The sequence below is a fragment of the Acinonyx jubatus genome, chromosome E4, assembly GCF_027475565.1.
Source record: "Acinonyx jubatus isolate Ajub_Pintada_27869175 chromosome E4, VMU_Ajub_asm_v1.0, whole genome shotgun sequence".
In the NCBI taxonomy this organism is placed as follows: domain Eukaryota; kingdom Metazoa; phylum Chordata; class Mammalia; order Carnivora; family Felidae; genus Acinonyx; species Acinonyx jubatus.
In genome coordinates, this window is record NC_069395.1 from 8567454 (window position 1) to 8573453 (window position 6000).

The 6000-nt window shown below is 47.6% G+C and overlaps 1 long non-coding RNA gene across 1 annotated transcript in view; it reads left to right on the forward strand.

Moving 5' to 3' along the window:
• LOC113603949 (uncharacterized) overlaps positions 1-4345 on the forward strand; it is a 44628-nt gene extending 40283 nt beyond the window's left edge. The window contains exon 3 of the long non-coding RNA XR_003425761.2: positions 3526-4345. This is a non-coding gene — a long non-coding RNA (uncharacterized LOC113603949). The remainder of the gene's footprint in view (positions 1-3525) is intronic.
• The last annotated feature ends 1655 nt before the right edge of the window (positions 4346-6000 follow it).

Genomic DNA, 6000 nt, shown 5'->3' on the forward strand with positions numbered 1-6000 from the left:
TCGCTTATACTTGTTCATTGTATGCCAACGAGTGGTTATTGTGTAATATATTAACCAGTTACTTACTGTTGCACATCTGACTTCCCTGCAATTAGCATTCTTTAAAAAAAAAAATTTTTTTTTTTTTACTGTTTATCTGTTTTTGAGAGAGACAGACAGATTATGAGCAGGGGGAGGGTCAGAGAGAGAGGGAGACACAGAATCCGAAGCAGGCTCCAGGCTCCAAGCTGTCAGCACAGAGCCTGACGTGGGGCTCGAACCCACGAACCATGAGATCGTCACCTGAGCTGAAGTCCAACATTTAACTGACTGAGCCACCCAGGCGTCCCTATAGTTAGCATTCTTAGAGCTAAATGGTGTGCATATTCTTAAACATTTCCTTAGTATAAATTTCTCAAGGTGAAAATGCTGGACCAAAATATGTGCACATTTTTTGACATACTTTTTTTTTTTCAAATTAGGAGAGATTATACCAATCAAATGGCCCAGCATCGAGTGTGTATACCCATGACCCTACTCCCTGACTGAAACTAGTTGTTATTTGGCTTTAATGAAAAAAAAATCACTGCTATTTTGATAAGTGAAACGTGGTATCTTGTGTTATTTTAGTTTGCAGTTATTTGATTAATGTTGAGGTCTAATACTTTTATACCTGTACTGATTAATTCATTGGATCCTTTCTTTATCAATTGTCTGTGTCTGTCCTCAATCTGTCTGGCTTCTATGAATGTACAGCTTTGTCCCCTGTCTCAGCCCCAATCCCGAGCCCCACTTTTGTGGCCAGATGGCTCTTGGTTCTTGTTTTTGAGTCTTTCTTCTAGGACCTGCTTACATTCCACTTCCTGTTGGACTGTTCCTCTGACTTACCTTCCCAGGGACTGCACTTCTGCCCCTCATCCCAGTCTGTGGATTCAGTTTCTGCCACTTTCTTTCAAACCTCCCTGGTGCTGACAGTTCCTGCCAAGACCCATAACATCGTCTGCCTTCCGGCGCATCCTGCCCGTCGAGACCTGTCAATACCCCCCATCTCCAACCTATTCCTATGGGTGGACCTCTGTAAAGCCGGCCTGTTGAAGGTCATGCCAGCCTCTTGCAAGTCTCCCTCACACCCCCGCCAGGCAGATTCCATCCCTCCCCTTCTTGTGTGCCACCAACATCTGCTTGCTCCGGTGGCCGAGACCGCCACCAGGCATGGCCTTCTGCTCTCCCCAACTGGGAATACACTGTCCCTTCACATCTGAACCGAGGAGGAGACAAAAGCTAGAAAAAACCGGCTGACCCCAACTGGCATCGCAAATAGGCTAAGGTACCACCAAGGTGCCACTGACCCCTGAGTCCAGCTTTCTGCCCACATGGTTGCTGAACCTGACCTCTGGATTTCGGGAGGCTCGTGAAGCCCTTACGAGCTCATGGATAAATGTGTGTTTATTTGCATGCACGTTGTCCGTGGGAGCTCTTTGTAAGATTCTCGAGGAGCTAGTGATCCACGAAACGTTTACGAAACCGGGACCCCGAGGATTTCACTGAGTAGCTAAGAACAAGTCACTGCTGTCACCCCCTTCCCTGTTACACTCTTGATAATCAGACCAGTGGGCACCATGCAAGATATATAACATAGAATCCTGCAGGAGAATGATTGCCGATGAAAAATGTCCTTAAATTTGGGGTTTTTTTTAGGTTACCTGAACAGGTTTAGGTTCCTTGACAGAGGCCCCTGTCCCAGGTTCTAGGAAGACCCCAAGTCTTTGAGCCTGACAGCAGCAGCAATCACACGATAATCAGTGAACGTCCTGAGATAAGAGCATGGGCCACTCATCACTCTCTCTGCCCTGGTGCCAGCGGCATTCTTGGGCCGGTGTTGGGGGGCTTCTAGAGGCAATGCTTGCAAAGAGAGACCGAGAGCAGCCGCGTGTCTGATCTGGGTGGCCATGTCGGCACTCTCATGGGGAGACCTAGAAACCACGGGTGCCGGTGCGACAGAGGAGGAGGGTGTTTGGAAAAGGGCAGAGTCAGGGCACAGAGGATGGGAGCATAGCTGGGGTGGCTTAAATCCCACTGGCTGAACTCTCCCACGGCACGTGTATCTCTTAAGCTCATGGATCTGAGTGAGAAAAGCTGTGTCTGGGGCCTAGCTCTGCACTCACAGACTGTGTGACATCAGAAAAGTCCCTTTCGCTTTTCAAGGAGAGGCTTTTTAAAAATTTTTTAATGTTTATTTACTTTTGAGAGAGGGACAGAGAGCATGAGCAGGGGAGGGGCAGAGAGAGAGGGAGACAAAGGACCCGAAGCAGGCTCCAGGCCGCGAGCTGTCAGCACAGAGCCCGACGCGGGGCTCGAATGCACACAACGCGAGATCATGACCCGAGCTGAAGTTGGACGCTCAACCGACCGAGCCCCCCAGGTTCTCCTAGACAAAGACTTTAAAACAACTGTCTTAAATAGGCACAAAGAACTAGCCAGCTGCTCGGAGTAGCTGAGTGGGGTACCATTCCACTCCTCCATGTTCTAAGTTTTCAGGGGCACCTCCTGCTCTGGTGGGTGGGGGATGCCTACCCCCCAGTCCAACACTGCCTGAGACTGGGTGGGTGGATCTGTAGAAAGCTGGGGTTTCAGTATTAACAAGCCCACTAGCTTGAAGCTGCATGCCACCTTCAATTGTAGCCACTTAGGAAATAAAGGTAATCTGTTCATCTCCCTTCCACCGGACTCATTTGTCTTATTCCTAAATTGGCTGAGAACTCAGGCAGGGGAGAGCGATTCTGTTCACTGGGTCCCTCAACCCCCAGTAGAAGAACAGGGTTGGACAAAAGATGAGGCCAGATGAAGGAACATGCCTGGAATGCCAAACTTTTTGAGACCGATAGCTCTTAATCTTGTTGGGGCTCACAAGGGTATTTGAGGGTCTGATAACAGTTGTGAAAATTCTTCCCGGTTAAAGGTTAATCATCAAAATGATCTAGTTGTCTTTTAAAGATTTATTTATTTTTGAGAGAGAGAGAGAGAGAGCACAAGTGGAAGAGGGACAGAGAGAGAGAGAGAGAGAGAGAATCCCGAGCAAGTTCTGGACTATCAGCACGGAGCCCGATGTGGGGCTCCAACCCACAAACCGTGAGATCGTGACCTGCGCTGAAGTCAGATGCCTAACCAACTGACCCACCCAGGCACCCTCTTATTTTTTTTTAACCTCTTTATTTTCAAAGAGAGAACAAGCAGTAGAGGAACAGAGAGAGAGGTAGAGAGAAAGAGAATCTCAAACAGGCTTCACATTGCCAGCACAGACTCTGATGCAGGGCTCACACTCACGAACCATGAGATCATGACCCGAGCTAAAACCAAAAGTCAGGAGCTTAACCGACTGAGCCACCCAGGTGCCCCTGGTATTTTTTTTTTTTCTAATACAGATCCCCTAATCCCATCCAAGATATCCTGCTGCAGATTCTTCAATGGTGAAATCCAAGTTTTTGGTATGGGTAAAATCTCCTGCAAATAATACTGATGTTCAATCAGAATTATGTTCTATTTCAGGGTGTTCAGAGATCTCCTGAAGCCTATCCAGGGGGCCATCTCTCCCAGTACTAAGAACCCTAAGTTCAGGCAACAGGAGCGATTGTACTCTGGACCAGAAAGAGCCACATTGCACATCAGTGATGTGGTCTTGACACTGATGTTGGCACTTCGCCATCAGTATGCAAGTGGAGTCCCGGAAGACTTACGGGACTAAAGGAGGAATTTTGTTTGTGGAATCTATGGCAGAGATTTCCAGGCCTCCAGGACCCTGAAAGAAAGAGGCTAACGACCCCTGCACTGGAGAACATCAGGAGACACCAGGATTCTACTGTTTGCAATTTGTGTCTGATTCTCGTCAGCATCGTCTCTGAGACGTGGTCCTCACGTCCGGACGATGAATTAAGCACACATGGGGGATGCTTCCTCCTCAGTATTCCTTCCGCCTTTGCATTCATTAAAAACAAAAATGACCCTACCAAACAGCAGCTGCTCCTCCTTGCTCAACCTAAAGCATATAATGCCAGCAGTTTTGGAAACAGCAACAGGCTGGCCTGCGTAGAAATCTCCAGAGCATTGTAGGCTAATACGTTAAAATTAAAGAGAAACAGAAGCCATCACTACAAATTGCAACATTATTGTTCAAGCCAAGATCGTCCTAATTATAAACTAGCATTTTTATAGATGTCACAGGGGCTGTTTTAGTGCCGCTTTGCTGATGCTAAAAAGATAGTGTGGAAATGTGATCAGGGACTCTCATACTACTGCCTAACTGGAGGGAAAAAAAAGTTAATTAGGCTCTTTTTGGCATATTAGTGAAGACAGGCTTATTAGACACATTTACAAGCTAATGATATGCCTATACTCTGCTCTCACAAAAATGCATTTCAATAAACTGACTTACAGTTCAGCCATTTTCCTCTCTTTAACCAGTACAATCACAATTACATTGCCCACATTTAATTGGCATGGAATCTGAGCATTTCCAGGGACTGTTCTATGGAATGGGGGTCCCCACGCATCCTGCCTCCCCCAACCTGTCTTGGACCGGTCGCTTCCCACCCTGTTTGTCCTTCACCCCCTAGGCTGAAGAGCCTTGACTTGACTAAAGACCTTGGGGTCACAGTGGTGGATTTCAGAGCTATCACTAAGGAAAAGGGGGTGTATGTCGGTAGAGGGGCAGGTGGGAGGCAGTCGCCGGTGGCCTGGGTAGCCAGGGCCCCGCTCCTTCCCAGGCTTCCTGGGGAGTGAAGCAAGCGCTGGAGGAAAGGGACATTTCCCTCTCCAGCTCAGAAATCAAGGACATTGCCAGTGGGCCTAATTCATGCTTGTCTGTGCAGGATAACCCTGTTCTCCACCGAGGCCAACCTTGCACACTACCTTTCATGATCCTTCTAACAAACACAGACACGGGAGCTTGTTATCACTGGAGACCTGGCTCTCTCACAGGAGGCTACTAACCTTGGTGTCCACGTCAGTAAAATGGGGGTTCTAAACGTTCCTACCTCAAAGTGTATTTGAGAAGATTAACTGAGGTACCACTTATAAAGTGCCTGGCAAAGTGCCTGCTTGTAGTAAATGCTCAATAAATATTACCTATTCTCATTATTGTCATATTATCATTATCGCTATTACTGAGCTCCTGTGTTTAAAAGCAGCCGATGAGTTTCTATTTCCCTACTGGAGCAAATCTGACTTGCTTAACAAGGCCCTTAAAGTTCTGCAGATTCTGATTCTAATTTCTCTTTCCAGCCTCCTCACCTTTCTTCTACAATACAGTGTTCTAGCCACACAGAACTGCTGATCTTCTGCAGCATTGCTTTGTCCTCTGTTCGTGCTGGGCCCTCCACCTGCATGGCCCCGCCCTGTTGCCCAACCACCTTCACCAGCTGGTCTTCCAGAAGAGAGCCTTTCCCCCCCCCCACCCCCGCCCTCCTCCAGAGCTTAGCTCGAAGCACCCTTCTGGGCTGTCTCCCAGGCAAAGTCATAGCCCCCACCCAGACTGCACCACACCTCTTCTGGGTATCATTTACTTCATAGTACGGGAGTTTCTTGTTTGCCATGCCATTTCCCCCGTCAGAAGATGCACTCTTCAAGGACAGACACCACGGCCAATTCCAGTTTTTATACCCAGCATCTGATGCAGTGCTAAGCACTGCCAGGTAATACGTGAACGTTCTGAATCCAATGGGATAAAGTTGGGTTCAACTAATTTGAACCAGAGTTCCAGCTAGATTGGGTGCCATCTAAATGGCTTTGTAGTCCACAAGCCCGTGATTTTAGAAAATACTGGATTCAACTCCCTTATCCGAGCTTCACTTTTTTGTCTATATGATGTGAATGGAAATTCCTAGGTCACAGTGCTATTGGAAGACATAGTGGGTCAGTTTATGTGAACAGACTGAAAACTCCAAGGGCCACACAGATGGTCAGAAGCACCATTTCCTTGCTTTCCCTGGTGCTTCTGGAAGACGGCAGGATAACAGAAAAACACGT